The sequence below is a fragment of the Eriocheir sinensis genome, chromosome 11 (assembly GCF_024679095.1).
Source record: "Eriocheir sinensis breed Jianghai 21 chromosome 11, ASM2467909v1, whole genome shotgun sequence".
NCBI classification, from domain to species: domain Eukaryota; kingdom Metazoa; phylum Arthropoda; class Malacostraca; order Decapoda; family Varunidae; genus Eriocheir; species Eriocheir sinensis.
Genome location: NC_066519.1, coordinates 2410385 through 2419478, shown reverse-complemented (window position 1 = coordinate 2419478; position 9094 = coordinate 2410385). Strand labels below are relative to the sequence as shown.

Here is a 9094-nt window from a genome sequence, read left to right as displayed (position 1 = left end):
AGGGTGGGGAACTGACGACTGGCTGACTGGCTGACTGGCTGACTGACGGACTGGTTGACGATGGACTCGTGTCACTCTCTCTCTCTGGAAGACTGACTGACGGGCTGGCCAGGGCTACTAACAGACCCCTTTTACCCTCCCCCCCTTCTCTCCATTTCCTCTCTCTCTCTCTCCCTCTCTCCAGCAGGCGTGGGTCCATGTACGTGTACTCGTATTTGATTGAGTACACAGCTTCATGTAGGCTGCTCGTACTCGGTCTTGGGGACAAAAAATCTCAGTACCTACTTGTACTTGTACCCGGACTCCAAGTATATACTCATAATCTTACGAATACTTTTGAGCACATTCTGCTATGAAATTCAGGGCCAGCGTCACACTGTTTTTCGCTAATAACTTTTTAACAAAGCGTCGGATGAAGATGACGTTTTGCCAGGGCATGTTTTACACACCTACCTAATTATCGCCAATATGCTTTAATACCGAATGTCGATCATTCAGGCAATCGTAGATGTAAAATAAGCAGGCGATTCCACAGCCGCTGCACTCACCGTGATGGGTTCAGTGGTGGGATTCGTGACGCGGACTCTGACGTCATGACACTCCGCCCGCCGTGACAGATGATTGGCTATTCGTAACCAGACTCCGCCTCTGCCAACAATAATATTATATGCTGTAATTTTTATCGCAATTGACACAATTCAATTGACAGTATACAGTTTTTTTCACTAGACATGAGTCGTTGGATTTAGGGTGGGTGCAGGTGCCAACTCGTATACCACGAAACACCCAAACCTCAGTATAGGAACCTTTGTTTCCCCGATAAAACCGATATTAAATGATGTTGCCAGTGGTACACACAGCCCGCGGCGGTGTGAAGCAAAAACTTTTTTTCATGTGGTCGGGGGTACAATTTCGGACCGGCGGTAGAGAAGAAGGAAGGCGTTGATATAAAGTCCGTTTGATTATCATTGAGCAAAATGTGAAAGGAAAAATATCTGGTTGGGGAGGTTGTGGAGATGGATGTTGGGGCGTAATCCTCACCCACCTGCCTACCTTCTTAAGCTTACTCAGTCCTGCCACGGGTCTTCTCACTTCTAAACACAGTGACAAGCCGAAGCACAAAACCAGTCGCACAAGAGCTGCAGAACATGCTCTTCAGTGTTGACAGCAGTGAACCCTCCGGTGCGATACGAATAGCATTTCACCTGTGGGCGGATAACCATGACGTGTTTTACGTCACGGAACGTCTCTGAACCATTAACTCAAGACTGAGACGGCTCTAGCTTCCGCATGTTTATTTTACTCCTATGAGTACCATAATCATCAAACATAGGTACTAAACCATACTGTTGAAAATTAGGTAGGGGTGTAAAACATTTTCTGACAAACTATCATCTTTATCCGACTCTTTGGTAAAAAGTTAATGCCGAAAAAACAGTGTAACGCTGGCCCTGAATCCCATAGTAGTAAACCCATAAATGGCAGCGTGTGTCTGACGTGGTGCTTGACGCACTGCCTGGGTGAGGCGAGGCCAGGGCGGGGGCCTAACAAGGCTGTGTGCTGCCCCTGGCCCCGGGAAGCCAGATGGCCGGCCCTGCCTGGGTGAGGCGAGGCCAGGGCGAGGGCCTAACAAGGCTGTGTGCTGCGCCTGGCCCCTGGGAGCCAGGTGGCCGGCCCTGCCTGGGTGAGGCGAGGCCAGGGCGGGGGCCTAACAAGGCTGTGTGCTGCGCCTGGCCCCTGGGAGCCAGGTGGCCGGCCCTGCCTGGGTGAGGCGAGGCCAGGGCGGGGGCCTAACAAGGCTGTGTGCTGACACTGGCCCCGGGGAGCAAGGTGGTTGGCCCTGCCTGGGTGAGGCGAGGCCAGGGCGAGGGCCTGCCAAGGCTGTGTGCTGCCCCTGGCCCCGGGGAGCCAGCTAGTTTGGCGGGCAGGGAAGGGAGGGGAGGGAAAGAAGTGGGTAGTTTAGGGGGCAGGGAGGAGTTTGGGGGGCAGGGAGGAGGGAGGGAAAGAAGGGGTGGTTGGGGGCAGGGAGGGAGGGAGGGAAAGAAAGGGGTAGTTTCGGGGGCAGGGACGGGCGGGGAGGGAAAGAAAGAGGTAGTTTGGGGCAGGGAGGAGAGAGGAGGGAAGAAGGGGTGGTTTGGGGGCAGGGAGGAGGGAGGGAGAAGGGGTGGTTGTGGGGCAGGGAGGAGGGGAGGGAAAGAAGTGGGTAGTTTGGGGGCAGGGAGGGAGGGAGGGAAAGAAGGGGTAGTTTGGGGGCAGGGAGGAGGGAGGGAAAGAAGGGGTAGTTTGGGGGCAGGGAGGGGAGGAAAGAAGGGGGTAGTTTGGGGGCAGGAGGGAGGGAAAGAAGGGGTAGTTTGGGGGCAGGGAGGGAGGGAGGGAAAGAAGGGGTAGTTTGGGGGGCAGGGAGGGAGGGGAGGGAAAGAAGGAGGTAGTTTGGGGGCAGGGAGAGGAGGAGGGAAAGAAGGGGTAGTTTGGGGGCAGGAGGAGGGGAGGGAAAGAAGGGGGTAGTTTGCGGGGCAGGGAGAGGAGGGAGGAAAGAAGGGGTAGTTTGGGGGCAGGGAGGGAGGAGGGAAAGAAGGGGTAGTTTGGGGGCAGGGAGAGGAGGGAGGGAAAGAAGGGAGTAGTTTGGGGGGCAGGGAGGAGGGAGGGAAAGAAGGGGTAGTTTGGGGGCAGGGAGAGGAGGGAGGGAAAGAAGGGTAGTTTGGGGGCAGGGAGGGAGGAGGAAAGAAGGGGGTAGTTTGGGGGCAGGGAGGGAGGAGGGAAGAAGGGGTAGTTTGGGGGCAGGGAGAGGAGGGAGGGAAAGAAGGGGGTGGTTGGGGGCAGGGAGGAGAGGGGAGGGAAAGAAGGGGGTAGTTTGGGGTGCAGGGAGAGGAGGGGAAGGAAAGAAGGGGGTAGTTTGGTGGGCAGGGAGGGAGGGAGGGAAGAAGGGGTAGTTTGGGGGCAGGGAGGGAGGAGGAGGAAAAAAGGGGTAGTTTGGGGGCAGGGAGGAGGAGGAGGAAAGAAGGGGGTAGTTTGGTGGGCGGGGAGGGGAGGGGAGGGAAAGAAGGGGATAGTTTGGGGGGTGGGGAGGAGAGGGGAGGGAAAGAAGGGGGTAGTTTGGTGGGCGGGGAGGGGAGGGGAGGGAAAGAAGGGGGTAGTTTGGGGGGCAGGGAGGGGAGGGGAGGGAAAGAAGGAGGTAGTTTGGGGGGCAGAGAGGGGAAGGGATAGAAAGAAGGGGGTAGTTTGGGGGGCGGGGAGGGGAGGGGAGGAAAAGAAGGGGGTAGTTTAGGGGCAGGGAGAGGAGGGGAGGGAAAGAAGGGGGTAGTTTGCGGGGCAGGGAGGGAGGGAGGGAAGAAGGGGTAGTTTGGGGGCAGGGAGGGAGGGAGGAAGGGGTAGTTTGGGGGCAGGGAGAGGAGGGAGGGAAGAAGGGGTAGTTTGGGGGCAGGAGAGGAGGGAGGGAAAGAAGGGGTAGTTTGGGGGAAGGGAGGGGAGGGAAAGAAAGGGGTAGTTTGGGGGGCAGGGAAGGGAGGGGAGGGAAAGAAAGGGGTAGTTTGGGGGCAGGGAGGAGGGGAGGGAAGAAGGGGGTAGTTTGGGGGCAGGGAGGGGAGGAGGAAAGAAGGGGTAGTTTGGGGGCAGGGAGGAGGAGGAGGAAAGAAGGGGTAGTTTGGGGGCAGGGAGAGAGGGAGGGAAAGAAGGGGGTAGTTTGGGGGCAGGGAGAGGAGGGGAGGGAAAGAAGGGGTAGTTTAGGGGTAGGGAGAGGTGGGGAGTGAAAGAAGGGGGTAGTTTCGGGGCAGGGAGAGGAGGGGAGGGAAAGAAGGGGGTAGTTTGGGGGGCAGGGAGAGGAGGGGAGGGAAAGAAGGGGGTAGTTTAGGGGCAGGGAGAGGAGGGAAGGGAAAGAAGGGGGTAGCTTGGGGGCAGGAGAGGGAGGGAAAGAAGGGGTAGTTTAGGGGGGAGAGGAGGGAGGGACAGAAGGGGTAGTTTGGGGGCAGGGAGGAGGGAGGGAAAGAAGGGGGTAGTTTGGGGGGCAGGGAGAGGAGGGGAGGGAAAGAGGGGGGGTAGTTTAGGGGTAGGGAGAGGAGGGGTGGGAAAGAAGGGGGTAGTTTGGGGGCAGGGAGAGAAGGGGAGGGAAAGAAGGGGGTAGCTTGGGGGGCAGGGAGAGGAGGGGAGGGAAAGAAGGGGGTAGTTTGGGGGGCAGGGAGAGGAGGGGAGGGAAAGAAGGGGGTAGTTTGGGGGGCAGGGAGAGGAGGGGAGGGAAAGAAGGGGGTAGCTTGGGGGGCAGGGAGGGGAAGTTCAGGATGGGATGTTTCACAGCAGGATGGCAGACGACATCACACCACCATTATCATTGTCGTTGTTGTTGGTGGTGGTGGTGTTGATGTCATTTATCTCTCTCTGTCTCTCTCTGGGTACTGGCGGGCCTTCACACCCCACACACCGCAGCCTCATCACACAAGGGGGGACAGTAACCGCTCCTTGTATCTTGAGGGGGCCCCGAACCTCCGCTGAGCCTTACCACTGAGCTATCGGAGTGGTGCTTGTGTGCGTCTGCGGGGGGGGGCATGGATGTGTGTGTGTGTGTGTGTGTGTGTGTGTGTGTGTGTGTGTCCCGTCTTCACGCCCACATGTATCATATTTATATAAGCTAGTGAATGTTGTTGTGACTCCTCTTGAGCATCTTAGCCATTGGAGAGAGAGAGAGAGAGAGAGAGAGAGAGAGAAGTAGTGTGGCTCAGGATTGTGCCAGGAAACAATTATTATAGATAATAGTAATACTCTCTCTCTCTCTCTCTCTCTCTCTCTCTCTCTCTCTCTCTCTCTCTCTCTCGTGTTCCCGATGGGGTCGGTGACAGATCACAATAATAGGAGTTTACTCAGTTACGACTGTCAATGTATTTATATATTTTTCTATGTGAATATTTCTCCCTCTCCTTTTACTATATGTTATTTATTTTCCTCTATTTTAGGTCTCATTTGATGATATAAGATATGATGTTGGGAAATCTTTCTTTCTCAGAGAAAAATATATTTAATACAAAAATATGCATTAAAATACAAAAAATTAAATTTTAGTTGGTCAGAGACACGCCAGTCCTCGTCGACAGACTGACTTGATCGGCTAAATTTCGACCGCCGATAGAGTCGGTCTGTCGGCACACTGCTACGGGCCGGGCCGCCTTTGGCAAAGGCCCGTGCTCCCTCGTGCAGGAGGGAGCAATCTTTTCCCTCTTACCGGGCCGTCTTCGGACAAGGGCCCGTTCTCCTAGTGATACAAGGGGTAAATCTTGAAAAAAAAAAGTTGGAGAGCGCGGGACACACTCGGCCAAAGTTGGATGACTCATCGGTAAAGAATTCAGCAATCTGTCAGGCCTTCTCTATAATCAAGACGGCAATGGCTGTACTGTCCCTCCTAAGGGCTGTGTGTTGGCTTGGCAGTTCCTCCTCAGCAGATGCAGGATTTAAGGACTTTTGAAAGGGTAAGGCTGGAATGGACTTGCTGGATGTACCTGTATGTACGTATGTATGTATATGGCTCTTGTTGACTATATTTTATTTGTTTACACTAAAGTAAGCATCTTCAGTCTTTCATCCCCTTCACTGGTAAACTAGCACAGAAACAGCAGCCTCACTCTGTCTGTATTTCCTCCTGCCTACGACTTGATCTCATTCGAATAGGAAGTATCCGGACACCTCGACACCTGAGATTGACCTCTTCTGGCCACTCCATCTTCTCTACTTCTTCTCTCTTCTGGCCACTCCATCTTCTCTACTTCTTCTCTCTTCTGGCCACTCTTCTCTACTTCCTCTCTCGTCTGGCCACTCTTCTCTACTTCTTCTCTCTTCTGGCCACTCTTCTCTACTTCTTCTCTCTTCTGGCCACTCCATCTTCTCTACTTCTTCTCTCTTCTGGCCACTCTTCTCTACTTCTTCTCTCTTCTGGCCACTCCATCTTCTCTACTTCTTCTCTCGTCTGGCCACTCTTCTCTACTTCTTTTCTCTTCTGGCCACTCTTCTCTACTTCTTCTCTCTTCTGGCCACTCTTCTCTACTTCTTCTCTCTTCTGGCCACTCTTCTCTACTTCTTCTCTCTTCTGGCCACTCTTCTCTACTTCTTCTCTCTTCTGGCCACTCTTCTCTACTTCTTCTCTCTTCTGGCCACTCTTCTCTACTTCTTCTCTCTTCTGGCCACTCTTCTCTACTTCTTCTCTCTTCTGGCCACTCTTCTCTACTTCTTCTCTCGTCTGGCCACTCTTCTCTACTTCTTCTCTCGTCTGGCCACTCTTCTCTACTTCTCTCTTCTGGCCACTCTTCTCTACTTCTTTACAAGGGCAGTGTTTCATAGGCTTCAGTGTAGAGCTTCGACTCAAGGAAATTTTAAGGTTGTGACTGACTGCGACTCCATCCTCTCCTCCTTCCCTCTTCTTCAGGACAGCGGTAGGCAACTCAAAGCCAGCTCTGCTATACCACACCCAGCCACACTACACCACACACCACACACAGCCACACCACACACCACATACCCCCCTTCTTTCCGTACCTCCTTTCTATCCTCCCCTCCCCCTCCCCTCCCTGCCCCCAAACTACCCCCTTCTTTTCCTCCCCTCCCCTCCCTGCCCCCCAAACTACCCCCTTCTTTTCCTCCCCTCCCCTCCCCGCCCCCCAAACTACCCCCTTCTTTTCCTCCCCTCCCCTCCCCGCCCACCACACTACCCCTTTCTTTCCCTCCTCCCTCCCCAAACTACCCCTTCTTTCCTCCCTCCTCCCCACCCCCAACCACCCCTTCTTTCCCTCCCTCCCCACCCCCAACCCCTTCTTCCTCCCTCCTCCCCGCCCACCAAACTACCCCTTTCTTCCCTCCTCCTCCTGCCCCCCAACCACCCCCTTTTTCCTCCTCCCTCCTCCTGCCCACCAAACTACCCCTTCTTTCCTCCTCCCCTCCCTCCCAAACCACCCCTTCTTTCCTCCCTCCTCCCTGCCCACCAAACTACCCCTTCTTTCCCTCCCTCCTCCTGCCCCCAAACTACCCCTTTTTCCCTCCCTCCCCCCTGCCCCCAAACCACCTCCTTCTTTCCTCCCTCCTCCTGCCCCAAACTACCCCTTCTTTCCTCCCTCCCTCCCTGTCCCCAAACTACCCCTTCTTTCCCTCCCTCCCTCCCTGCCCCCAAACTACCCCTTCTTCCCTCCTCCTCCTGCCCACCAAACCACCCCCTTTTTCCCTCCCTCCTCCTGCCCCCAAACTACCCCTTCTTTCCCTCCCTCCTCCCACCCCCAAACTACCCCTTCTTTCCCTCCCTCCCTCCCTGCCCACCAAACTACCCCTTCTTTCCCTCCTCCTCCCTGCCCCCAAACTACCCCTTCTTTCCCTCCCTCCTCCTGTCCCCAACCACCCCTTTCCTCCTCCCTCCCCCACTTCCCAAACTACCCCTTCTTTCCTCCTCCCCTCTGCCCCCAAACTACCCCTCTTTCCTCCCTCCCTCCCCGGTCCCCAAACCACCCCTTTTTCCTCCTCCCTCCCTACCCCAAACTACCCCTTCTTCCCTCCTCCCTCCCTGCCCCCAAACTACCCCCATCTTCCCTCCCTCCCCACCCCGCAAACAACCCCTTCATTCCCTCCTCCCTCCTGCCCCCAAACTACCCCCCATCTTTCCTTCCCTCCTCCCCACCCCGCAAACAACCCCTTCATTCCTCCCTCCTCCCTGCCCCCAAACTACCCCCATCTTTCCTTCCCTCCCTCCCCACCCTGCAAACAACCCCTTCATTCCTCCCCCCTAGATCATTCTCCCACCCACTTTGAGATCCAGCGGTGTATCATGAGAGGGAACACGTAAATAATGTGTTTCTTATCTTACTAAACCTCACTGGCCTCAAAAATCTCAATAGGCTGGATATTACTGTTGCCTTAAAGTCGCCTTCTTGGCTATTGTTTTTAAGGATATCAGTGTAACATTAAATTCACTTGGCTGTTTATATTTTTCTTTCTGTTCTTTTATTTTTATTTTCTGTTGCTCTTTTTTTTTTTCTTGCAGTCGTTCTTTTCTTTGTTTTTTCTTTGTTGTCGCTTTTTTTCTTTTTTTTTCTTTTTTCTTTCTTTTTTCCATGTCCGTGTCTGCTCAGCGAGGGGATCTTATCGGGGTCTGTATATTGCTGTTATTTTATTATATTTTATTTTTGTTTTATTTCTTTTTTGGAGGGGGGCCCATAGCTGTTTTTTTCATGCCTTTTATTTTATTTATTCTATTTTTTTATTTGGGTCTATGGTAGCTTTTTTTTCCCTTCCCTTCTTCCTTCCTTCCCCTCCTCCTTCCTTCTCTTCATTTTATTCCTTCCTTCCTTCCTTCTCCTCTCTTTATTCTTCCTTCCTTCCATCCTCCATTCCTTTCTTCTTTCCTTCCTTCCCTACCTTCTTTTCTTCCTTTTCTTCCATCCTTCCTTTCTCCCTTCATTCCTTCCCTTCCTTTAATTTCCTTCCTTCCCTTCCTTCCCTCCTTCCTCCCATCCTTCCTTTCCCCTTTTATCCCTTCCCTCCTTCGTTTCTTCCCTTCCTTTCTTTTCCTTCCTTCCCTCCTTCCTTTCCTCCCTTCCCTCCTACTCTCCTTCATTCCCTCATTCTTTTGCCCCTTTATCCCTTCGTTCCTTTCCTTCCTTCCATCCTTCCATTCCTCCCTTCCCTCCGTCTCTCCCTTCCTCCCTTCCTCGTGCACTTTCACCATCGCTCAAATCAGTGAGGGGAAGAACACAATTTGTCACACACACACATATATATTTTTCAAGCACCATTATTGAGGCGCTGAGGGTCTTCACACACACATAATAAGACCACTGATTCACAATGTTATGATAAATCATATCAATGACTTAATCAATACCAGTATATGTAAACACTAAAGGAGGGCTGTGTACGTGTGTGTGTGTGTGTGTGTGTGTGTGTGTGTGTGCATAGATAAATAATTGTGGTTTTAGTGAAGGGGAAGCAGTGAGTGAGTTATCATGTGCAATTTATTATTATTATTTTCTTATTATCTTATTACTCTTATGTTAGGTATGAGATGTTAAGATGTGGCAAATTATGACAAGGAGCATAGGAGAGGAGAAATACATATTGTATTAGCATTATATTAGTA

At 53.0% G+C, this 9094-nt stretch overlaps 1 protein-coding gene and 1 long non-coding RNA gene across 2 annotated transcripts in view; both read right to left on the bottom strand.

The window, feature by feature from the left end:
* Window positions 1-137, bottom strand: part of LOC126996767 (serine-rich adhesin for platelets-like) — a 53482-nt gene extending 53345 nt beyond the window's left edge. The window contains exon 1 of the mRNA XM_050857601.1: window positions 1-137. This exon is cut by the window's left edge and continues 15 nt beyond it. The gene's annotated coding sequence lies outside the window, so the exon portion shown is untranslated.
* LOC126996772 (uncharacterized) overlaps window positions 1-4561 on the bottom strand; it is a 62048-nt gene extending 57487 nt beyond the window's left edge. Inside the window, exon 1 of the long non-coding RNA XR_007751533.1 lies at window positions 4474-4561. This is a non-coding gene — a long non-coding RNA (uncharacterized LOC126996772). The remainder of the gene's footprint in view (window positions 1-4473) is intronic.
* Between the last annotated feature and the right edge of the window lie 4533 nt (window positions 4562-9094).